We start from the raw sequence: 26,013 nt of genomic DNA on the forward strand, positions 1-26,013 counted from the left end.
CCTTTCTGGCCTTGGGATCAGCGAGGGGGAAGGTGGGGCGGGGAGGGCCAGGGAAGCATGGCTGGCCTCCACTGGGCCACGTGCTTGGCAAAACAGTCGCCTCTGCCTGAGGCAGTATGGGTGGCGGTGTTTCTCTGCGCCTCTCTCTGCCCTCCTTCTGGGTCCCTGTTCACTTGAGGCTTCTGATCCTATCAGCGGCACTCTGGCTCCAGGCCTGGTTACCTGGAAGTCCTTTTGTTCGGAGGACTCCCTGTACGGCTAGCTGGTGTAGAGTGGCCCTGGGACCATGAGGAGAGGGCAGCCGCCATGGGTGCATCCGGCCAGACCCAAGAGCGGAGGCTTCCAACGAAGCGGGGCCATGTGAGTGTAAACACTGGGGACAGGCCAGCCAGGGAGAGGGGGGGAGGGCCTAGGCCAAACAACCCGGATCTCACCTCCTCCAGGAAGCCTCTCTGGCCTTGCTTGTTCCCACAGGCCCAATCCCCTTGTCTCTGTTTCCAGAGCGCAGGAAGGAAACGTATGCATTCCCATCATGTAGAGCAACGGGTCCTTTCTCCCACATGACTGGAGAGAGAGCGCTTCCACAGGGTGGTTTCCTAGCTTTTGCAATCTTCCCCTTTGTGTGCTGACGTTTGTTTTATTTTTAAACATTTCAGGCGTGAGGAACTCACCCCTGACTATCTTTTTTTTCACTTTCAAGTGAATTGATAGTGTGCTAATCACAACAGTTCTTATTTGACAAATAGTAGAACATCTATGCTGCAAACATATTATTTAGTCAACCTAGCATCTTCCTTCCCTTCCCAGACTTTTATTTTTTAAAGTATGGTTTAAGTCACCCAGGCACCAGATGAATACTTTTCTGTTGAACGAAGCTAGTGCCAGGACCATGAGGGTGGCAGTGCTTAGGGGGCGACCCCTGGGTGGTGATGAGAGGCTCTCCCCAGTGTGTTTCCCTCTGCTGCCCCTTCACTAAGTAGCCCCACACTGCTGCAAGTTTTCAGCTGTGGGTCTGATTTTCCTGACTGGTTTGTCTCTGCTCTTGGCTTCAGTGCCGTAAGCTCTCCATGACTGCCGTGTGTTCGCTTCCAGGAGCAAGCTCCCTCACCTGTACCCTCATAACTTACTCCGCCCTGTGGCTTCCTTGCACCTCTTTTACTCAACCAGTTCTGAGCACCTCCTGTGTGTCGGGGACTAGGGATACGGAGAGAAGCAGGGCTTCAGCTCTGTGCTCAGGGAGGGAGAGGATCAGGAAGACACTGGCATTGATCCATGGGCTCAGAGAGGCTAGATCACCTCCTCTGGGTCGTAGGGCTAGAAGGAAATAGGGCATGAAGGTCAGACCTCTTTGAGTCTAAGGCCCAAGTAAGCTCTTTCCCTGCCCTACTCCTGCTGTGGGGAGTTTAGGGTCTATAGGGAGAGAGGTAACAAAACAACCAAATAAAACACCTATGATGCATTTGACAACAGAGGCATATGGGAAGAGCGGCAGGGACAGGGAAGATGGAGCGATTCATTTTCATGGAGGTGGAGTTAATGTTGGGGATGGTTACAGGGGAGGTGAAACCTGAGCAGGGTGTCCCATCTCTGGCTTAAGGAATCAGGTCATTCTCGTTGTTAAAACTGTTTCTAAAGTAAGAGTAACAATGCCTGGAGTGAGGAGTGTGGAGTTTTAATGCATAAAATGCCTGAGCATGAAGTGCATGAACTGTGTGCCGTCTCTGCTCCTTGCCGCATGACAGATAGTGAGATCCCCATCCCTGGAAGTAACCAGGAAAATATTAAAAAGTTACCAGTCAAGGATTTGGGGGAAAGCTTCTATCATTGGGTGAGGTTGTTCAGGAATTCTTTGGTTCTTTCTAATAAGATCCTACACATTTTATTTATACTTGGCCTACTAGAGGGAAGGCAGACTCCTTATTTCTCTCACTGACCCAGGCAGGCCAAGGCTGAGAGCCAGGCCTGAGGGAGCTCCGGGACACCTAGGAGCCCAGTAGCCTTTGACCCCAGTGGACTCAGAAATAATTTTCAGCAATGACCTACCAGGCCTTTGTGTATAGGTTATCTCAGTAACTCTCATGACAGCCCCCGAGGCAAGGGATGTTGTGCTCAGTCTACAGATGGGCAAACTGAGGCTGGCCCATCAGTGAGGGGCCCCATCTGAGCCCTCCATGTCTGAACCCACGGCTTCTGCCACCACAGTTACCAGTGTGCGCTGAAGACAGACCGAGTGAAGGGAAAGACCCAGAGGGCAGGGCATGCAGAGTCGGGGCCCAGAGGCTTCTGCTCTTGGCATCTGAGGGGCTGCATGCTGCATGGGGCCCAGAAGGAGGGGCAAGTCCTGCCTCGTGAGCTGGTGGGGCCGGCATGTGGCCTACAAGAGCACCTCCCTCCTCACGATCACCCTGCAATGTGGTTGTTGCTCTATTTCCAGGTGAGCCAAGCGAGGACCAGAGAAGGGAGGTCCCTTGCCCAGCAGGGCCCAGTTTGAACCCAAAGTTCCTGCTCTCTCCACCCTGCCACGAGCCCAGTCTACTTGCTACACAATCTTTTGTTTCATCCTCCCTTGGGCGCGGTTCAATAAGCAGAATACCCCCAGGGACACTGCGAATAGCAGTGGCATCATTGTCAAGGCTTAGGCTCAGACCTTCCCCTGTGACAGGAAGCGTAGAGGGAAACAAACTGAAGTGCGGCCCACCCCAGCCTTCCTGACCCCGGGGGGGCCCACAGCCCACCCCTAGTGCACTGGGGCTTTCACTCAAGCACTCCTTCTACCGCAGCTCCTCTTTGGAAATACAGTGTCCTGGGGACACAGACCTCTGTCCGCTGCCTCCTGCCCCCAGAAGGGGTAAAACATTCTGCCCTCTGGAGTCTGGGTGAGTTGATTCAGCAATGCAGTCAGTTTGACAAGGGATACCTGGACATGGGGTGGGGAGCATCCCATTTGGCAGCCTCAGCTCCTTGTTCTGCAACCCTGGGCGGGTCTCAGAGACTTTGAGATGTGCAGGAGGAGAAGAGGGGAGGGGAAAGAGAATTGATGGCACCCAGTGAGGCACAACTCAGACCTCTGGATGGTTGCATGAAGTCAAGGGCTCTGGACACCTCACCCTAGGCACCCGGAGCCACTAGGCCGATGCAGGGCTGAGGGCCATCACCCCAGGCCACACAGCGAGCTCCTGGTAGAGCAGGCCTGTGGGCATGGGAGGCTTTCTCTGCCCAGCAAGATGCTAGACTCCCTGGAGACTGCTCCCAAGAGCCATGCACAGCTGGCCAGAACCCACCTGGTCCCATACCTTAGTTTGCAGGGAAGGAGGCTGAGGCCCAAAGAGAGAAGCCGGAGAATACTGGTTGGTTGCCTAACACCACGTGAGGTCCTTTACAGACATTCCTCACTTGTGTGGTAGGAACTCTCCCTACATTGCACACGAGGAAACGGAAACTGGAAAAGTGACAAGATTTACCTAGGATCACAGAGCTCAGACTGGCCGCACTGGGATTCAAACCCAGCACCTCAGCATGCTTGTCAGTGCACTCCAGTCAGTGCAATGCAACCGTGTGTTGCCCTCAGTGGTTACTGAGGCATTGGAAATGCAGACTGCTGGCTCTCAGTTCAAGCAACATGGGAACATTCAATATTTGGGGAGGGAGAGCTTATTTTAAAGATGAGGATCTGTTGGGGGGGGTCTACCACTGACCCCTGACCTCTCCAGGGACCCTGGCCAAGCTGGGGATGCCAGCTGGGGGTGGAGCGGGTTTGGGTTCCTCTGCACTTGGGACTTGCTGTGTAGGCAGACTAAGGAGTAGGTCTCATCCCAGAATGAAAGGTGAGTGACTGATGAGTTATCTGACCACACAAAGAGCCAGTGGGTTTTCTCCCATGCTCTCAGAGCACTCAGGAAGGGCATCTTCCCCTTCAGGGAGACAAAGATAAAGGAAAGAAGGCTTTTCCTTCACCCCTGAGGATCACTGCTGGGGAGGACCCTGTGGCCCTAGTACCTACTGTCCAGTAAGAACAGCCAGCTGCTTGCCTGCATGTCCTTGTGGCCCTCTCCTGTGCCTGCCTCCAAAGGCTAGGACCCTAGCTTCCCATGTTCCCGGAGTTCAGTGCATAGTCGGGGCTAACGAAGAGCTCAGGTTCAAGGCTGCTTGCTCTTTATGGAAGATGATGGCCCAAGAGACCCACACTGGAGTTTGTTAAGGCCAAGAGTTAATGGGAAGCTCCTGGAAGCTAAGGAGTCATTTTGAGAAGGATGTTGCCCTTTTGGAAAATGATGTAAAATATTTTTTCAGTCTACTTAAGAAATGTCATGAATGCACTGATGGCCCTTCCAGAATCCACTTCAAACAATTATGATAGTGTTATGGGTTGAATTGGACCTTTCCTCTAAAAGGTACTTTGGAGTTCTAACCCTCGGTAACTGTGAGCATGACCTTATTTGGAAATAGGATCTTTACAGAGGCAAGCAAGTAAGATGAGGTTGTTAGGGTGGGCTCTGATCCAATACGACTGGTGTCCTTATAAAAAGGGGACATTTGGATGCACACACACGCACGGAAGATGATACCAAAGGTGGGGGATCAGGGTAATGCACCCGCAAGCCAAGGAATGCCAAAGATTGCCCCTGAAGCACCAGGAGCTAGGAACGGATCCTCCCTCACAGGGCTTGGAAGGAACCAACCTGGCTGACACTTGGTGTCAGGCTCCCAGACTCCGGAACCGTGAGACAACAAGTATCTGTGTTCAAGGTGCACGGCTTGTGGTGCTTTGTTACAGCAGCCCCTGTAAACAGATACGGATGGCGAACGGTCTGTTCCCAGTAGCTTGTGCAGTGGAGAGTCTGACACGGTCCCAGCAGAAAGGGGCCTGGGGTCCTCCCCCTTTGAGGCAGCCGTTCCCACGGGGGACCACCAGGCGAACAGAAACCCACTGAGTGCCGTTGACATCCTGGGCTCTGCTGGACACATCAGTTTTTCTCTCCCATGTAATCTTTCCAATAGCCTCAAAATGGATGGCTTCCTACTCCCGTTTTAAAGACTATAAAGCTGACGTGGGAGAGTGTTTAAACAACTTGCCCAGGAGTGTGTCACCAGGACCTGATGCTAGCGGAGGTGGGCCGGACAGCCAGGCTGTCAACACCATGCCACCTCCCCAGACAGATCATACGCGGAAAGACCTTCCCAGAGTTAACAAGCTGGTACCAGGGGTTTGAGTGCATGACCCCAGCTCTTTGCTCTGTCCCCTGTGTTTCAGGCTCTGGGGCAGTCTGGCCAGGGGCAGGGCCTATGTTTTTCTCCATTTCCTCATTGAGGAAAACAGATTGGAAGGATATGTTCCAACTCCCTAAAAGGATAAGGTGTTTAAGTATCCTCAAGTACTCGGGGCCCTGCGGTGGCTCAGTTCGTGAAGCATCTGCCTTTGGCTCAGGTCATGATCTCAGGGTCCTGGGATTGAGCCCTGCATCGGGCTCCTTGCTCAGCGGGGAGTCTGCTTCTCCCTCTGCCTCTGCCCTCTGCTTGTGTTCTCTCTCTCTCTCTCTCAAATAAATAAATAATCTTAAAGGAACCCTCAAATACTTTCAAGCTCTCATTTGTGCAAGTTTTCACCTTTTACAGAGCATGTTCCCACGTGCTGTCTCCCACCCCCAGCACTGCCCAGCGGGTGGGCACTACTGTCAACATGTGAATGAGGCCCAAGCTGCTTTGTAAACGGGTGTTCCTGACAGCAGCCTAATAGGTTGCTCCAACATGCAAATTCGGCCAGACCTCCCGGGTTCAAATCCCCGCTAGGGGAAATGATACAACCCTCTGTCCTTCAGTTTCTCATTTTGTAAAGTAGGGCTAGTGGTCGAGCCTACCTCCAGGAGCTGTTGAGAAGACTAAGGGGTGAATGTTTTTAAAGCACTTAAAATAGGCCCTGGCACTTCGCCAGCACAATAATAAGTGGTTACTATTATTTATTTTTTTTAAAGATTTTTTATTTATTTATTTGAGAGAGAGAATGAGAGACAGAGAGCATGAGAGGGAGGAGGGTGAGAAGGAGAAGCAGACTCTCTGCCGAGCAGGGAGCCCGATGTGGGACTCGATCCCGGGACTCCAGGACCATGACCTGAGCCGAAGGCAGTCGCTTAACCGACTGAGCCACCCAGGCGCCCAAGTGGTTACTATTATTGTTATTAATTCATTCAGCCAACATGGATTCAGGGCTGCATTTGTGTAACTAGACTAGGTTCACATCCCTACTTTGCTGTGTACTCCCTGGATGACTGTGGGCATTTTACTTAACACTCTGGGCCTTGGTTCTGTCTTCTGTGAAATGGGGATAATAAAACTACATGTGTCACAGGGTGATGGTGAGGATAAGGGGCTTGTTCAGTGCCTGGCTCACTCTAAGTTCTGAATAAATCCTAGGTGCTTTTATGGCTGATATCAGAGTTACTGTGAGTCCAGTTGGGTCAGGCCAGGCTTCCACAGCTGCTCTGGGAGACACACAATCACCCTGGACAGATTCCTCTGGAGGCTAGAAGGTCAGGCATCCCCCAGCACTTCAGACCTAGCCCTTCCTGGCACCGGCCCCCACCCCCAAGCCCTCTCCCAGCTGCAGAGCAATGGTTCCCAAACATTCACTAGATCTCCAGAACCCTCCAATAGCTTTACCATTACATGTAGACTACAAGTTAAACTCCTCACAGGAGGTCCTACAGGCCTGGCCCAATTGACCCTCAGGAGGCACTCCTCGCCTGCATCACTGATGTTGGGCTTCTGCTCACCCCTCCCAGCCCACTGTCCTTCTCACTATTCCCCAACCTCAACCGGGCTACTTGTTCCTGGGGGCCCTCCCATATGCCCAGAACATTCTCCCTAATCCCGGACCTCTGCATGGCTGGCTGCTTCTACCACAGAGACCTCCAGTCCAATGCCCCTTCCTCAGGGGACTGCCGGCCAATCCCACCCTGCCACCGGTTTCGTTCTGTTCACACTGCTTGTGATGCTCTGAAGCCATCTATTGATTTGGTTACCTGTCCACTGGCGTGGCAGTACCATGAGGACGGGGGTCTCATTTGTTTCATTCATGAGGGCACCCCGGGGTGAATAAAAGCCTAACAGGGACTGCACACAGAGGGTGCTCAATAAATGAACAAGCAAACAGGTGGTTAGGCTCTGGCTTCAAGCATCCTTTAGGGAAATGATAACGCATCTTTGTCATCATGTAATAAAAGAGGCCGAAACCCCACAGTGAAAATTCCACCATATGATATCCAACCATGGGCCCGGGAAGCCTTTCAACCCATCTCAGGAAAAGAAGAGGGGGGGATGTCACCTTCTCCTCCCATAAATGGCTCAGGGATGGCTCTCCTCAACCTCCTTCCCCACCCACGCCTGTCAAAAGATGCTGGGTTTAAACACCCATGTTTCTGTTCTATATTATCGATTGTTTAATATTTAAGAGATGGCATAAATAAATATGTGAGCAATTATGCAATGTGTTTGGAAACAATCTGGTTAGCCCCAAAGTGCTGGGGTGGGAAGCAAAACTTGAGCAAAGCCAGAAGTCTGGGTGATCTGTGAGGTGGGGGACAGAGGTATGTGGCTAGTCTGCCAGTCTGCCTGTCTGCTCCCTCCCCACTTCTGTCCGGAGTTATTCATCTTCCTTGGCAAACGCAGGGTGGGGTAGTAGGAAGTGAGCAGAGAATCTTGGAGGCATCTCCTGGTTCTCTGTGCTCCTGTCTGGGTGGTTACTGCGCTCTAGGTCAGTCTTTCCATCTGTGGAAGGGCTAATGACGCCCCCTGATAAGGTCAGATGAGATGATGTCTCTTAGCTCTGGCTTAGAGGACGTTCTTTCTGAAGTTAAGTTGGGTCTGATGCTGAAAGATGAGCTGTACAAGCTCTGGCCCCTGACAGGGGTGGGGGTGGGGGTGCAGGCCTGGACTTTGAGGTTCATGGGTATATAACGCAAGGTGGACTGGGCAAGACAATAACAGAGGCCCAAAGAAAGGGCTTCAGGGGTACAGAGGAAGACATGCTTCCGTAAGGAGCGGGAGATACCTTACAGAGCTGCCACATGAGCTGGCTCTAGAAGGCAGAGTGGCATTGTGACCCCAGAGAGGGCTGCCCATATAACTAACATGCATTAGGCATCTAGCGTGTCTGTTCATTCAACAAGGATTTACTGAGCACCTACTAGGTTCCGCGACTCTATTAAGGACATGGATCATCTTTGCTTGGCCTTCACAAAGACAGAGATGCTGCGATAATCCCCGTTTTACATATGAGGGAACTGAGACTCAGCTTACCCTGTCTAGTGATGCTGCCTTCCTTCTCCAAGTTCTAGGCCATAATCCCTATTTAAATGCAAAAGAGATGTGGGGCAGTTTTCCCAAACCAAAACAATGCTGCATAAATAATTCATGTGCCTTCTCTGAGGTTACAAGAGGGAAGGGAGCTGCTGTCAAACTCTGCTTTCCTGCTCAGCTGACCTTCCATCAGCAGCCCCCAAACAGTGTTCTCTTCCATATCTACCCCACCCCCAGCCCCAGGCCAACCCATTTCCAACTCACCCCTCCAAGTCTTCTGGTTAAATGAGAGGCGTCAGGATTTGGAAAATGGGGCCCATGTCTTGCTGGCTCTGGGGACTGGGTGATGAAGTTCAGCTCTGGAAAAGGGGAGATGGCATTGGTTAGGGGTGGGTGACCTGATGGGGAGCTAGTCAGGAAAGAATAGGGAGGGAACGGTGTGCCCTCACTGGGCCAGGGCCAGCTTCAAGGGTAGGTGCAGACAGAAGAGAAGGAGGAGTGGCCCAGTTCCCCAACTACTTCCCAGGAGCTGACCTTGCCCTCCTGGGACCCACCCTCTGACTTCCCCATCAAGACCTGCTTATGGGCTTCCCCCATCCCAGGCCCCAGGCCCTCTTAGGGAAGCAAGTTCACCCCGGCAGTGTGTCAGATGGGGTATTCCATCTGCTGACTGGTGTGGCCTTCAAGGGTAGAAGGAGTGGTGCGGAGTGGGCACGAATGTGTGCTCTTGACAGACAGAGGCCCTTGGGCAAGTGGCTTTATGCTTCTGAGTCTGCTTCTCCATCTGCAGGATAGAGATAATAATACCTATTATTCAGGATTTTTGAGAGGAGTAATCGAAGTATAATATGTGTAAAGGCCTTGAATTCTAGAAGTGTTGCTTAAATAGCAGAAAAAGAGAATGGATGCTAAATGGCTCTCCAATGTCAGGTTCCATTTATTTACCTATCTATCCATTTTTCATTTGTAACTTTCTGTTTTGAGATAATTATTCATTTAAAGCAAGTTGTAAAGGAATGTATAGGGAGGTTCTCTGCACCTTACCCCAGCTGACCCCAGTGCTGACATCTCCCACCACAGGGAGTCCCATGCACTTTCCCCCACTGACTCCAGTGTTCAGAGATGTCCCATGCACCTTCCCCCAAATGACTCCCCTGTTAATGTCTCCCACCACGGGGAGGTCTGGTGCACCTTCCCCCAGCTGACTCAAGTGCTGACATCTCCCACCTCGGGGAGGTCCCATGCACTTTCTCCCAGTGACCCCAGTGTTCAGGGATGTCCCATGTACCTTCTGCCAGCTGACCGGGGAGAGTTAACGTCTTGTACTAGAGTGCACTGTCAAAACCAGGCAAGTGACATTAGTACAATCCATGGAGCTTATTCAGTTTTCACCAGTGTTACATATGCTCGTGTGTGTGTGTGTGTGTGTGTGTGTGTGTGTATGTGTGTGTATGTAGGTCTATGCAATATGATCACTTTGCAGTTTTTTGTAAGCACCATTACACTCAAGATACAGATCTGTTCTACCAGCACAGCTTCCTTGGGCCACTCCTTTATAGTCACACCCACTCCCTCCCTGCCTTCATCCCTGACTCCTGGAAATCATGATTCTGTTCTCCATCTCTATAATATTGATCTTTCAGTGATGTTCTGTAAATGGAACCTTTGGGGATTGGCTTTCTTCACGCAGCCTAATTCTCTGGTGATCCTTCAGGTTGTGGGCGTATCAATAGTTCACTCCTTTTTATTGCTGAGTATAATTCCATGATACGGATGGACCACAGTTTGTTTATCCATTCATCTGGTAAAGGACACCTGAGTTATTTCCAGTTTTTGGCTATGATGACTAAATCTGCTATAAATATTTCTGTACAGGGTTTTGCATGAATGTAAATTTTCATTTATTTGGGATAAATGCCCGAGAGTGCAATTGTTGGGTTGCATGGTAGTTGCATATGTGGTTGTGTGTGTGTGTGTGTGTGTGTGTGTGTGTGTGTATGCTTAAAAGGAACATCCAAACTGTTTTCCAGAGTGGCTGTGTACCATTTTACATTTCCACGAGCAGCGTGTGAGTGATCCAATATTTCTGCATCCTGGTCAGCATTTGGTATCATTTGTATTTTTGGCATTCTGACAGGTGTGTAATATCTCATTGTGGTTTTAACGTGCATTTCTTTATTGGCTAATGATGTTGAACATCTTGTCACGTGCTTATTTGTCACCTGCACATCCTCTTTGGAGAAATGTCTCTTCGTGACTTTTGCCCATTTTCCAATTGGATTAATTTTTTTTAACAGTTGAGTTTTTATTTATTTATTTTTTAATTTGTGTCAGATACTAGTACTTGGTCAGATTCTGTGGTTTGCAAATATTTTCTCCCAGCCTGTAGTTTGTCTTTTTGTCTTCTTGAGAGAGTGTTTTGTAGAACACAAGCTTTTAATTTTGAAAAAGTCCACTTCATCTCTTTATTTTTTATTTTTTTATGGATCATAATTTTGGGATCAAGTCTGAGCTGAAGATTTTCCTCTTAATTTCTTTCCTAAAAGTTTTGTAGTTTATATTCTATATTGAAGTCTGTGATCCATTTGAGACAATTTTTGTGTAAGGTGTGAGGCTTGGGTAGATTTTTTTGTTGGTGGTGGTGTTTGCCCATGGATGTCCACTTTGCTTCAACATTATTTTTTTAAAAGGTTATTACCTTTCTTCCATTAAATTGCTTCCGTACCTTTGTCAAATATTGGTCGGTTCGGTGGGTCTATTTCTGGATCCTCTATTCCATTCCATTAAACTCTGTGTCATCCCTCTGTTAATACCACATAGCCTTGGTTTCTAGATAAGTCTTGAAGTACAATTATTCTCACTTTATTCTTCTTTTTCAAAACTGTTTCAGGTCTTCTAGCTTCTTTGCCTTTCCACATAATTTTTAGAATAATCTTTTCCATATTTACGAAAATTTTGCTTGGACTTTGGTAGAAACTGCACAGAACTGACGTCTTTACTTTGTTGAATCTTCAGTTCCATGAACAACTCTATGGCCACTTCATTCATTTAGATCTTCCTCATCAGTATTTTGTAGTTTTCAGCATAAAAATCTTGTGCATTTGTGTTAAATTTACACCTATATATTTTTTGTGTGATTGTAAATGGCATTGTATTTTTAACTTTCGTGTCCACATGTTCTTTGCTAGTATACAGAAACACAACAGTTTTTTTGTATCCTGTGACCTTCCTGAACTTGGTCACTAGTTCTGGGAGGGTTTTTGTTTTGTTTTGTTGTTTGTTTTTTGTAGATTCCTTGGGATTTTTTTTTATGTAGACAATAAAATTATCTGCACATAGGGACAGTTTTATTTCTTCCTTTCCAATCTGTATGCATTTTCTTGTCTTAATTCACCAGTAAGATTGCCTAGCACTCTTTGAATATAAGTGGTCAGAGCTGATATCCTTACTTTGTTCCCAATTTTAGGGGAAAGGCTTCAGTCTTTAACCATTAAGTATAATGTTAGCTGTAGTTTTTTAATAGATGTTCTTCATCAAGTTGAGGAAATTCTCTATTCCTATTTTTCTGAGCATTGTATCATGAATGGGTGTTGAATTTTATCAAATGCTTCCTGCATTGATGGATATGATCGAGTGATTTTTTTCTTCTTTAGCCCGTCAACATGGTGGATTATATTAATTGATTTTTGAATGTTGAACCAACCTTGCATTCCTGGAATAAATCTTACTTGGTCCTGAGGCATAATTGTTTTTACATATTGCTGAATCCTATTTGATAATATTTGTGAAGGATTTTCACATGTGTAATTCATGAGGGCTTATAGTTTTTATTTGTTGTGCTGTTGTCTGGTTTTGATATTGACATAATACTAGCTTCATAAATTGAAATGAAAGTGTTCCCTCTGCCTCTTTTTACTGGAAAGCATTGTGTAGAACTGGTGTTAATTTTTCAAACATTTGGTAAAATTTTCCCATGAAACTATATGGTCTATTATACTAATAATTTAATGTAATTACTGATATGTTAAATTTTAAGTCTATGCTTTTATTTTCATTTTTTTAAGATTTTTTACTTACTTATTTGAGAGAGAAAGAGAGAGCAAGAGTGGAGGTGTGGAAGGAGCAGAGGGAGAGGGAGAAGCAGACTACCTACTGAGAAGGGATCCCAATGTGGGGCTCGATCCCAGGACCCTGAGATCATGACCTGAGCAGATGCTTAACTGATTGAGCCACCCAGGTGCCCCTATGCTTTTATTTCTAGTTTTCTCTTTGTTCTTTCTACAAACACAACCACATCTGAAAATGCTGTAGTTTTTGCTTCAACTGTCAAACATAATTTAGAAAGCTCAAGAAGAGAAAGAATGTGTATTGCATTTAGCAATATTTTTGCTTACCATATCCTTTTTTCCCTTTCTGATGTTCTAAGATTCCTTTAAAAAAAATAGTTTCCTTTCTGTCTGGAGAACAGCATTCTTTTAGGGTAAATCTTCTGGCCACAAACTCTCTTAGTTTTTCTTTCATCCAAGAAGATCTTGATTTCCCCTTCATTTCTGAGGGGTATTTTTGCTGGTGAGGGGTTCTCAGTTGTCAGTTCTTTTTTTCAGCATTTGAAAAATGTTATGCCACTTTCTTCTGGACTCCGTGTTTTCTAATGAGAAATCCACTGTCATTCAAATTGTTTCCTCTCCATCAGCGAGTTGTTGTTTTTCTTCCGGATATGTGTTTTGTCTTTAGTTTTCAGAAGTTTAGCTATTTTGTATCTTGATGTGCACTTCTTCGGGTTTATCTTCTTTGGAATTTTCTCAGCTTCATGAATCAGTAAGTTTATGAGGGTTTGTTGTTGTTGTTGTTGTTGTTGTTGTTGGTTGGTTTTGTTTTTTGCCAAATTTGGGGCGTTTTCAGCCATTATTTCTTCAGGTGCTTTTTCAGTCCCACTCCCTTTCTCATCTCCTTCTAGGAGTTCAATGATATAAACATTAGGTCTTTTGTTACAGTCCCACAGGTCTCTGAGGCTTTATTTTTTTAAGTTTATTTTCTGTTATTCAGATTAGATAATTTTTTGTCCTATATTCCATCTCAATTATTCCTTCCTTTGTTCCCTTTAGTCTGCTATTCAGCACATCCATTGAGTTTTTTTCCTTTTTAATTTCAGTTATCATATTTTTCAGTTCTAAAATTTCCATTTGGCTCTTCTCTCTGTCTTCCATGTCTTTGCTGGGATGTTATATTTTTTTTCTCATCTATTTCAAGTGTGTTCATAATTGTTCCTTGATGTATTTTTATGATGGCTACTTTAAAATCTTTGTCAGATAATTCCAACATCTCTCCCATCTCAGTGTTGGCATCTATTGATTGCCTTTTTTCATTCAGTTTAAGATCTTCCTAGTTCTTTGTATAAGTGAATTTTAACTGATACTTGGGGATCTGGGGCATGATGTTATGAGCTTCCAGATCTTATTTAAATCTTCTGTTTCAGCTGGATTCCTTTGACACTGCACCAACAGAGGAAGGGGGTTGGGGACTGCCATCTCCCCATTAGGTCCCCACGGATACCTCCCTGACTGGGAGGAGTAGGAAAGACTTATTACGGTTCCCAGCATGGTCTCCACTGGCACCACAGGAGCTGGAGGTGAGATCTTATTACCACCTAGTGGGGAATGGAAGTCCTGGCTCTCTACTTGGTCTTCTCTGTCACCACCCAGTCCGGGGGGGGTGCTTGGGGTGCCTCATAATCTGATGAAGGTAGAAGTCTAGTTTCTCCACAGGATTGTTGCTGTGGGGGTAAGGCCATAATGTTTTCTATGGTGTTTGGCTGCAGTAGAGTAGTTTTGTCTAAAAGTGTCTGTTTTGCTAGGCTGACCCTTTCCTTCTTCTTCAGCTAAAGAGAGCAGGTTCCCCAACCCCACTGGCATTTCCTCATTTCTGGCTTCTTCAACTCCAACTCCAGGATACATGAGGCAAAACCACCACCACCAGGAACTCACTACCATGTTGTTTCTTAGGTCCTCAGGTCCCTAGTGGGTTTGTCCTTTCTCTGCCTTTCAGAGTTTTCTAATTTTGTTTTATATATAATGTCCAGGGGTTTTAGTTGCACTTAATGAGAGGAATAGGAAAAACTACCTCTATTCTATCTTCCTGGAGGCAGAAGCCCACTTGAAACCCTCTTAACAAGTGCTTCCCATTTCCTTGGAGTTTTTTTTAGAATCACTTCTACCTTTCTAACACTGCTAAGCAGATCAAATCCGATTTCCTGACATGCTTGTCATTTCTTGTGGGCTTTTAGCTTAATACTGGACTCAGGTGAGTGTTTACCTGTACGGTAGGAGACTAGGAGGCCTTTTCCTTTCAAAGCTGTAGATGTGGTGGTGGGTAACTTAGAGCAGAGCCCCAAAGACACTGATACAGTTGGGCATCTCTTTCAGGGTCACCAGGCCTAGTCCTTCTAGGTCTCTTCAGGGGAATACACTGCTGCACAGTGAAACATGACAGGTGTTAGAGGAAAAACTCTTGTTTGATCATTTGAGTTGCGAGCTGAATTAGCCTCCATTTTCAAGAAATGCCACTTTTACATAAAAGAAGAACCGACAGGCAAATGCTGGTTATTCAGACTTTAGTATTGGGCAGACATTTTCTCAAAAATGAACCAAGTGAGCCTATCACCTCAAGGAAAACAACTGACTGTACTTGTTGCCCATGATAAAGTTTGAGCTTTCAAAGTGTAAATTAGAATTTCGGAAAACTTGTGTCTGCCATCATGAGCCTGACAGCTTCCTAAAACTTCCTAAGATGTTTTTGATGAGGTCATTGGTGTGATAGCAAATGGGATTTTTAAAAATATTGTGTAACAAAATGTGCAAATATTTGAAAGATCTGCATATTTTCTAAATGTCCAATGCATGATGATGTTCCAAAAGCGTGGATGGGTAAAGATGCATCACAGTATAAGAAAAAAAAAATGGATTTCAATGTGAAGGAGGAAAAGTTCATTAACATGGCTTCAGATTCTTTATTGCAACTAATTTTTAAGATGCTATCTGTTTTGGCCTAATTGTGTCCTCTTCAAAACTCATATGTTGCAATCCTAGCCCCCAGTACCCAGAATGTGATTGTATTTGGAGAAAGGGCTTTTAAGAGGTGATTAAATTAAAATGAGGCCATGAGGATGGGCCCTAATAGAATATGACAGATGTTCTTATAAGCAGAGGAAATGTGGCCACACAAAGAGACACCAGGGATGTGTGTGCATGGAGGAAAGACCATGTGAAGACAACAGGGAGAAGATCCGAGGAGAGAGTCCTCAGAAGACACCCAACCTGCTGATGCCTTGATCTTGGACTCCTGGCCTCCAGAACGGTGAGAAAATACATTTCTATTGTTTAAGTCCCCCAGTCTGTGGTATTTTGTTATGGCGGCCCTGGCAAACTAATACACTATCACTTGTTAAGTTTGGGTGTAGTATCAAAGAAGAATATCTACAATTGTCTGAAAAGACTATTAAAATACTCTTTTCTGATAGCATATCACTGTGAGGCTAGAATTTCTTCATATACATCAGCTGTAACATCACATCACAACAGACTGAATGCAGAAGCAGATGAGAATCCAGCTGTCTTCAATTAAGTCATTAAAGAGATTTGCAAAAATATAAAACAACATCACTCTTCTCACTAATTTTTTTTTGTTTTGGAAAATATAGTTATTTTTCATAAAATATGTTGTATATGTTACCATAATGAGTTTATTATTGTTCTTTTAAAATGAGTTAATAAATAAGTATCAAAATATCAGTTTTCACTTCTGGCTTGGTAAATGTGGAAGACAGTATTCACAGAAGCAAAACTCACTGGGGATTTCAATCATTTTTAAGAGTGTAAAGGTCCTGAGGTCAGCATTTCCCAAACCTGAGTCAATCGAATGTGATGGTCAAGATGGTTCCTATCTGTCCTTTAATTAATCTTACTGTTTTTTTCTTAGTGACTTGCTTGATTAAAACTTAAACACATTTATTTGGAAGGAAACTTTTTTTTTTTTTTTTTTTTTTTAGAGACAGAGAGTATGCATGTGGGGGTGGAGAGGGGCAGAGGGAGAGGAAGAGAATCGCAAGCAGCCTGTACATTCAGCACGGAGCCTGACGTGGGGCTTGATCTCATGAGATCATGACCCCAGCTGAAATTAAGTGTCTGATGCCCAACCGACTGAGCCACTCAGGTGCCCCTACAAGGAAACTTTTGTTACTATCATCAGTGGAAAACCAGTGCCACTCATCACAAATAAAAACTGACCAGAGCAAAGAAATGCAACAGGATATCCTTACGTTTAGTGGATCCAATTGTCCCCCTAAGGCCCTGAGCCCGAAGTCTCTCTGCTCAGAGTTTAGCCAGTGTTGGTGCGGGGGCGTGATCATCATTAAAGATACACTAGTTTTAGACAGAATCTTTAATCTTGATGTGGCCTGGAAGACTGAAGGAGAATTGAATTTTCCCAACAGGTGATGATGGACTGTTATTTCATTCCACCTAATATCCTCTTAGGTATTATCAGAGGTACATGTCTGGCACTTAGGGATGCTCAGATTTAATGGCACCCAGAGAACTTCTATCTTCACAAATGGTGCTTCTGCCTCCTTGAAGGCAGATATGGGAGAGGATCCTGCTTGTGCTCATGAGCCCAAGATCACTGACCTTGGCAACTAAGCTCAAGAAAATGGTGCATTCTAGCTCAGGCAAACCCATGAGATGTTTTCCTTTGTAGCCCTCCTTCAACATCAAATCAGTGGTGGCCTGTAGACACCTCAACTCCAGCTTGTGCATGCTCTACTCTTGATTTCATCCCCCTCCCAACTCTGTTTTTCCACTGTGTTCCTTTTCTAGGTGAATAGCACTATGGCCAAGAATGTTCCCAGCAACATTGTTTGCAAGAGCTGAACCAGGGAAACAACCCACACGTCCACCAGCAGGAGAATGAATCAACAGATGGTGATCTCTTCATGCCAGGGAATATTATACAGCAATAAGAATGCATGAACTCCAGCTGCACATTGATGAGTCTGAGAGACATAATGTTGCCAGAAAGAAACAAGTCTCAGAAGGTTACGTACTGTGTGATGCCATTTAAAAGAACTAAAACAAAATCAAAACTAAACAATAGGTGTAAGCATACACATACGAGATAAAAATGTTTAAAAAGAAAAAGCATATGGGGATTCTCCGTACTTTCTGCTCAGTTTTGCTGTAAACCTAAAACTGCTCTAAAAAATACAGTCTACAGAAAAAACACAAGGAAATGATAAACACAGGATGATCATTTCCTCTGGGGGTGGCAGGGGCTTGGGATAGGGATACTCACACAGGAATAGGCAAATTATTGGTGACATTCTAGTTCTTGGGTTGGGTGGTGTGTGCCCCCTTGCCCACCTCAGCCCAACTCGTCCTTCCCTGGGCCCACCCCACCTGGCCCCTCTTTCCAGGGCCACCTACTAGAAGCACAGTAAGTGGCCGGTTCTCTGGGCTTTGCATGGCCTAGCCGCCGACCTCTTCACAGAGCTGAGGTCACTAGCCCCTACATGGTGGCATGGAGGGACGGCCCTCTGGATGGCTCCTGTCCAGACCCCGTCTTGGGACCTACCAGGGACCCCTCCTTTCCCCCACTTTCCCTCTCCAGAGATAGAAACCAGCCCCCAAGTGCGACCACCACGTCTGCCTCATCTCCTGCTATGAAGCCACCTGCCTGTCAGATTGATGAGGCACGGACTATTGACCTCATTGCCCCATTTTACAAATGGGAAGACCGAGGCTCTCAGAGGTAAGGCCATGTATCCTAGAGTACACAGCTAAAGGTGCCTAAGTCAGGATTCAAGCCTAGGTTGTGGGGCTCCCAAAGCCAGTAGGTTTTGTAGCCTCATGCTCCAGACCCGCTGCCCCCTTCAGTAAGCGCTATGCACTTGTGCGATGTCCTCTTTGAGTCAAAAATAAATCGAGGCTCAGTTCTGCTATGCCATCTGCCACACCAATTCAGAGGCAGAAATGTTGACTTACTGCAGTGAGGGAACGCTCCCACAGCCAGGAACTGAGCAGCGAGAGGCCCCGCACCTCCCGGGTTTCCCTGGCTGGGGGCTGGTCGATCATACAGGCATAGGAAGGGGAGAGGGGCTGCAGTGGGCACAATTCTCAGCAGTCGGTGGGGGAGAGCTGTGGGCTCTGAGTCAGCATGCCTGGGCCAAAGCTGACTGCCACTGAGATGGGTGGCCTTGGGCAAGTCTTCTCCTCTCCCTGGGCCTCAGTTTTTTCACTAAAAGGAGCTGGAACATATGATTCTTTCTAGGCCCAACAAGGTTACATCCTATGGCTCTAGGTCTCAGGGATGGAGGTGCCTCCATATTCCTGGTCCTTTGGGGTTGACAACAGCCCATGGGGAGAAGGAGAGGGATTCTTAGAGAGAGGAACTGGCTGGCCCAAGGTCACATCATTCCTGACAACAACATCAACACAATGATAACAATACTCCCCTACTTATAAGGCAACTCCCAAAGCACTCTCATGTCCATTATTTCATTCACAGTCCCCATTTTACAGAGGAGGAAACAGGATCAGAGAGTCACCTAAGGCCACATAGATGGCTTGTGCCAGGGACGACAGAGCCACATTCCCACGCATCTGGTCCATGGAATTTCTGAAGTTTAGTCCCCGGGGAAGCTGCACTCATAGCTTCTAAGGCAAAATCATCCTGTACCAAAGGTGGGAAAGACACTCAACCCAGGAAATTTTTCAGTTTAGGCATTTGATGAATATGTGTCCTGTGCTTTAAGAATAGTCACTGGGCATCCCAGCCGAGGGTTTGCCTAGCACCTTCCACATGTGTGGCACTCACTTCAGAGGCAGCTGGGAGGAGCGCTGGATGAGGCATCTAGTCTTGGCACTGCCCCCCTTAGTTGTGTGCCCTGGGATGAGGGGGTTGGACGAGGCAGCTTGCAGGGTCCTCACCGCTCCAGGCACTGCCCTGGTCATTACTGGAAGTGCATCTGTCGTTTCTCATTCTTCTTCTGTCAGGCAGGAGGGGCCATGAGTGTTGGATGGCCAGGACCCTGCTGGCTAAGCTCACTGCTATACCCCAGGGCTTGGCACTCATTAGGACCGTGCCACCACTTGTAGATTGGTGGTGAGGTTTTTAAGGAGCAGATTCCATAGGCATCTGTTTTGTATCACACACAGGATGTTGGGGAAAAGCCTTTTGAGGCTGCCACTCATCAAGTACTTAATACGGTCTGTTCTCCAAGCCCTACATAATCCTACTTAATCCTCAGAGTGACACTAAGAGAGCAGAGATGCTGCTGTTACCCTGCCCATCACCCCCAGATCTATCTACTGTGCTGCGATTTCCCCCACACCATCTGTATCTCTTTGCCTGAGGGCCTCCTCTGGTGAGCAGAATATCCACAAGTTCTAGAGAAGTAACACCACTCCCCCAACCCCAGTAGCCCTCAGCTAATGACCGTTGAGAGTTGGAAGCTGGTGTATAAATACCCCAGCTTCCTTATTCCTGGGGCAGGAAAACCATGGGCTGTGGGCTCCATGCTGGCTCTCAGAATCCCCAGTGTGACTGAAATTCATTTGTCCATAGTGACAATTAACTTGCTTGAAAATTCCTCCTTCCCTTTCCTGTCTCACTTCTCCACTCTCTAACTAACATTCCTGTGCCTCCCAAATATGTTTTTTGTATTTAAATCATTGTCTCATGGTCTGCTTCTGGGAAAACCTAGTCTGAAATAAGAGGTGCTAATATTATTTCCACTTTGGTGGAAGGAAAGCCAATGTTCAGAGAGGAGTAACTTTCCCAGGGTGACACAGAAAGTCTAGATCTGAACCCAGGACTGTTTAACCTCCAATGGTTTGATCATCACATATGCCAGGAAGCAAGAACTAAGTGAGATTCAGAGTCTAATGAGAGAATGGCTATGGGGGAACATTAACACTCACTCATTCACTCATTCATTCAAAGACTCCTTATTGAAATCACTACTTCTCAAGCCCTGAACTGGGTACTTAGGATACACTGGTTAAATGCACTCTCTGGAATCTTGGGGACCTGGGCTCAAATCCAGGCTTTAACGATGTGCCAGCCGTGTGATGTAGGTGAGTAAGGAAACCTCTCCTGACCTCTGCTTTGTTGTATGTCAAATGGTGCCCATTACCCAGGCTGTTGGAAGGGTAAACAGGCTCACACATATAAATAAGTGCTCACTATGTGTTAGTTATAAGATGATGGTGACGTCAGACCTGAAAACTGGGAAGTGGTATGTGGCAAGAGTACTGTCAATTTTAGCATATCTTATCACTTAGGCCAGCCAGGGGTTAAAATAAATGAGTGGCAGAGTAATTTAAAGTTTGTGTTTCTCCCTAATTTTCCTTCCTCTTTCCCTCCCTTCCTTCTTTCCACCCTCCCAAATCTCATGCCCTCTGCTCCTTGCTGGGCTCTGTGTTGGGCACTAGGACACAGAGATGACAAAACTCTGCCCCCAGGGAGCTCTCAGGGCCCAGGGGAGATGGGGAGATAGGCAAGGAGACAGTCGAGCTCAGTATGGTGAACAAAGGCCAGCACAAGCGCAGGGGCAGAGGAGCATGAGAAGGGGTACCTGACCCTGCCTGGTGATGCTGGACTTGAGGGGAGTAAGCCACATGGCTCACAGAGGTTAAATCACCTGCTCAAGGCCCCACAGCAAGTAAATGGTTGGTCAGACTCCAAATCCCATGGGATTTCTAATATCCTGCTATGCGATCACATTCTCTTAAGAGCCGCGAGGAATCCATAATAACAATGACTTCTATTGCAAGATAGGTCTTGGGAACTCAGCCCAAGGGAGCCTTTTGTGGCTGGCTAGCTACAAACAAAACAAAACAAAACAAAAACCCAGAGCCTCTGAAGTCTCAGTAGAAGGAGCAACTGAAAAGTGGAAAACAATATGAAAGCCACAGATATTTATTTCACAGGGAAGCAAGGGAAGCAGATAAGACATACTAACTTTTTCTGAGAACTAGAAGCTGAGCAAATAGCAGTAATGTGACAAGTCACTTAACTGAAGAATAAGAATACTGAAGAAAAAGTTGTGCTTCGAGGATTTTACCTCGCTGTAGACCACTGTTTTTCTTTTCAGTCACCTCAAGATTAACTCTGTAACAATATATTTTTTCCTTTGTGTGTTTTTTCTATTAACACAGAAACACACTGGATCCTAATTCTATAGATCAGATTTTTTTGTTTGTTTTCAGAAAGCACAATTTTCTCTGTGATTTTTTTAAAGATCTGCTATAATCTGAGGTACAGATCTTTTATCTTTTGGGGTTAAAAACGTCTCCCTTCCAGAAGGACACATTCTCAATGTTCCAATGAAAGTCAACCAGAACACAAGTTCTGATATACTGAAACTCATTTTATAGGAACCCTGTCAAGACTTAAGACTACCTATTCCAGGAACCCAGGCTGCCTGGTCAACATTGCATACTCTTCTGATAATGACAAGGATCAATGTCACCCCAAAGTCTACAAATGAGTTGCAGAAGAGTTTTAAATAGTAGGAAATCCATGCTGGGTGAAGTCATGGTGCAGACGAAGGGGAAACATTCACAGTTGCTATGGGAGAGAAGGAAGCTGTTATGCCCAGTGGCCAAGGCCTGATGCAGAGCAAAGCATAACCCTCAATCAGGCCAGACTATTGGCAGGATATGGCTCACCCTGCTGGTCCTTTGGCTGAAAGGGGCAGTCTGGCTTTTCTAGATTTTGGCCAAGCAAGTTTAAGGCTCAGACAGGACTAAGGTGGTGGTGGTTGGGGGAGGGATGTATGTGGATGCTTTCTTTTATGCCTATTTCCCTCTGGCCTGGGTAAGACAGCAAAGTGTTTCATTGAGAGGACTCAGCCAAAGGCAGCTAACAAGCAGAATCACCTGAATGACTATGCAAATATTTTTACTCCTCTCCCCAACACACAGCCTCCTGGAGCTGAGCGCCATTCCTAATTAGTCGAGTACCTGATGGAAGCAAAGTTAGTGAATTTGGTAGGAGAGATGGAGGACACAGCCCACAGTGAAGCAGGTAGTAGGGTTTTAGGACCAGGCAAGGCAGAGGGGAATGGGTTTTCAGCACAGTGTAGATGGGGCAAAAGTGCCAACTTCAACAGCTAGGAGGAGGATCTGGAATCACTGTCGCTGTAACCTGGAAGACACAATCTTCAGTACAACATCTTTTTCTTGAATACTCAGATTCCACGTGCATCCTCCACAGGCCCAGCTCTGGCAATACGAAGTTTCGTATAAAGAAATATTTCACGATAAAGACACTTCTGTTTTAAGTGAACTGATATTTAGAAATAGATTTTTCTTTCTTTTTGTCAGAAATCAGGGTTCAACGTTCCAGCCCAGCAATGAGACATTATTGCCCACAATTACATTTCATTTGGAAAAAAAAAAAGTATCATATTTACCTGTTCTGCTCTGTCTCTGGTTCTAAAAGCTAGGTAGGATGGCCAGTGTGCATGTGGGAGGGGCAGGGGGCAGAATTTTGAGGGCTGGTGCAGAGAGCTGGGGCTGGGAGTGCCCTAGCCATGTGGCCTCAGGCTCGTCTTAGTTTCCCCACCTGTGAAATGGGGACACCAGCCTCTGCCTGGGCTTCTGGAAGCAGGACAGGAGGTCTGGGCTGGGCCAGCTCTCCAGGGCCCTCGGCAAAAGAAACATTAACATTGCTTTTGAACAATGTCAAATGTTGCATAAGGAGGGTCGCGTGCTTATCACAGGGCCTCGTTTTGGCTTTCTGGAGCAATCTTACTGTGGCATTTTAGCAGTGGGAGAGGGAACACCCTTCCCACCGACCGCCACCTCAGTGCCGGGTGGTGACTCATGGCGCTGGCAAGGGACGTGGGCAGGAAACCACTTAGGCATCACCATGGAATCTGACAGATTTGCCCCCGTGGAGCTGCTCTGTAAAAAAAGGGGAAGAAGGGGACCCTTCTCCTCCTGCAAGGTGAGTGGTGTGTGGTGGGAACAGCTTTCATCAGCTGAACCCCCTCACTGTCAAGGTGGCTGGAGGCAGAAAGCCTAAATCATGTCCTGGCATAGGCTCCTGGGGTTGGGGGGCAAACTCCACCCTGTGGGTGCTGCCCCTCGCCAACAGGTTCCAGGACTCTTCAAATACTTAACGTTGGAAAATCAATGCCAAACTTCTCCTTTTTGAGGCTGTCTATGTGCTAGGCCTTCTACCAAACCTTTCATGTGCTGTGCTTCATTCGATCCTCAGAACTACCTGTTCTTAGGCCCATTTTTCAGATGAAGAAACAGAGGCTGGAGGCAGGTCGTAAGCTGCCTGAGGCAGAGTGGGGATTCCAACAAGATCTGTTTTCAGTGCTCTGAAATGTGTCAGGAGACCCCCAAACTGTTGTCTTTGGGCACATGAGAAGCAGACAAATGTGCTGGGGGCAGGACAGCTCAGGGCAGTGGTGCTCATTCTCAGCAGCTGCTATTTTTAAAAATAACTTTCTATGTGTCATCTCATGTACTTTTCACAACGGTTCTATGAAGCAGGAGCTAACATTTCTATTTCACAGGTGGGGAGGCGGAGGCTGAGCTACTTCCCAAGGGCATCTGGCTGGCCGCCCTCTATGACTTCTGGCCTCCAGCTCCACATCTGTGCAATGGGGAGATATGAGAATCACCATTCCCCATGATGGCAGGGTTAAGTGTGGTAACAGAAGGGAAATGCTTTAGAAGCTGCAAGATGCCACCTGAATACTAAGGAGTATTATTATTTATGAAAATAGCTTTGTGGGGAGAGTCCAAATGAGGCTGAGAAGTACAAGGTTCTGGATTCAATCCTAGATCTGCCGGGTGCTTACGCGGCATTCTTCCCTGGACTGGAAGCTCCCCAGGGCAGGGATCGTGGCTGGTTTGTCTCAGTTTCCCCAGCTCCAAGCTTGGCACAGAAAGAGTCCTTGAAAATCTTGGCTGAACTATGCAGGATTAATTCAGGACAGGAGAAGAGGGTGGAGTGGAAGCGAAGTAGAATCGAGGGCTAGAAGTGGCTTTAGGGAGATCAGAAAATTGATCTTCCAAATGGGGACACTTTTGAGAATGAAAAGGATCACTTTTAATAGTCATGATATTAAATATCATGGCCAGGAGAGCCAGGACTGTTCTGGGCCAACCAGGGCATAGGGTCACCCTATTTGGTAATCATCTAGTCTGACCCCCATATTTCGAGGGAAACTGAGTCCCAGAGAGAGGTATGGAGCTGGGATGGACAGAGCCCAGGGCTCCTGGCTTCCCACAGGCCTGCTTTTATGAGAGCCAGAACAGCAGCTCTGCGTGGGTGGAGCCTGCAGCTCTCTGGAAGGAACTGGGTGTTATAGATATAAAGTTTCTGTTGGGTAAATATCAACACTTCTGGGCTGGTTACTAAGGGCCTGAGCAGTTGCTAAGCGGCCGGATGACCTCATGAGGGGCTATTGTTCAGTACTCAATAGGCATCCTTGAGTGACACTGCCCAACTCCCAAATCCCAGGGGCCCCTGGAGTTTTGTGAAAAGAAGCCAGAGATTATAACGCAGGAGCAGTTGACAGACCCACATTTGTTTTCTTGGGATAGGGCATGGGGGGGCTGCAGCCTTTCAGAGCAAAGCACAAGAAGGCCTGAGCACCCAGTGAGAGCTGTCAGCTGACAGTTACTAGCGACAGAAACACCCCAGGAATAAAGTATTAACCCCATGTACAGTGCCTGACCCTCTGTAATCCACTGGAACACACACATCCTGGTTTGTCTTCAAAGCAGTTGTCTGTCCAGTGTGGGGGTCCTAATGATCACCCCCATTTCAAAATACAGGAAGCTGAGGTCCAAGGAGAAGAAACAGCTTGCCCCAAACCTCCCTAAAACATCTTATATTTCCAGGGTGGTGGGCAGAACAATGGCCACCCGCCGACATCCGTGGAGCCTGTGAATGTCAGGTTACATAGAAAGGGGAAGGTGAAGGTTGCCATCCGCGGACCGCGAGATGGGAGAGGATCCTAGATGATCTGGGGGGCCCCCACGTCATCACAAGAGTCCTTACAAGTGGGGAAGGGAGGCAGAGGGGTCAGCATGTCAGTGACGTGATGTGAGAAAGCCAACGCCGGCTTGAATGTGGACGAAGGACCCACGAGGAACATGGCAGCCTTGAGAAGCTGGAAGAGAGAAGGAATCATGTTCTCCATGAGAGCCTCCAGAGGGGAATGCAGGACCGCCTTGGTGTTAGCCCAGTCGACCGACACCGACTTCTGACCTTGAGAACTGTCAGCTGGTTAATTTTAAGCTGTTGCAGCAATAGGGGAAAAAAAAGCCCCAGAGTTAGAAATCTGAAAGGTCTGAGCCAGAAGGGGGGCCCTGGGGATCGTTTAGCTCCTGGGAGTTAAGGAAACAAGAGACCCAGAGAAATGAAGCGATTTGCTCAGGGTCACAAAGCAAGGGACAGTGACAGAGCCATCTGGATATGGGTCAGACCTCCCCACGACCACTGAGGCTCTCTGCCGAGGGGTGGAATCTTCTGGGCTAGTTCTCTGCTGATTTTCCACCAACCAACCTGATCAGGGTCCTGGGCCCCAAACCGGGCCCCTCTGTCTTTCTTGGCCAGAGGCAGGCCGGTGGCCCATTTATGACAGGCAGGGGGCATTCTTCTATGTCCCACCACCAAGCAAGGTGGTCTGGAGCTGGA

At 47.0% G+C, this 26,013-nt stretch overlaps 1 protein-coding gene across 2 annotated transcripts in view; it reads right to left on the reverse strand.

Moving 5' to 3' along the window:
- ATP2B2 (ATPase plasma membrane Ca2+ transporting 2) overlaps nucleotides 1-26,013 on the reverse strand; it is a 373,064-nt gene that overhangs the window by 197,084 nt on the left and 149,967 nt on the right. The window contains exon 3 of one of the 2 annotated variants that reach the window (XM_027582250.2): nucleotides 8,557-8,651. The exons of the other annotated variant lie outside the window; for it this stretch is intronic. The gene's annotated coding sequence lies outside the window, so the exon portion shown is untranslated. The remainder of the gene's footprint in view (nucleotides 1-8,556; nucleotides 8,652-26,013) is intronic. 2 annotated transcript variants of the gene reach the window in all.

This window comes from Zalophus californianus, chromosome 1 (assembly GCF_009762305.2).
Source record: "Zalophus californianus isolate mZalCal1 chromosome 1, mZalCal1.pri.v2, whole genome shotgun sequence".
In the NCBI taxonomy this organism is placed as follows: Eukaryota; Metazoa; Chordata; class Mammalia; order Carnivora; family Otariidae; genus Zalophus; species Zalophus californianus.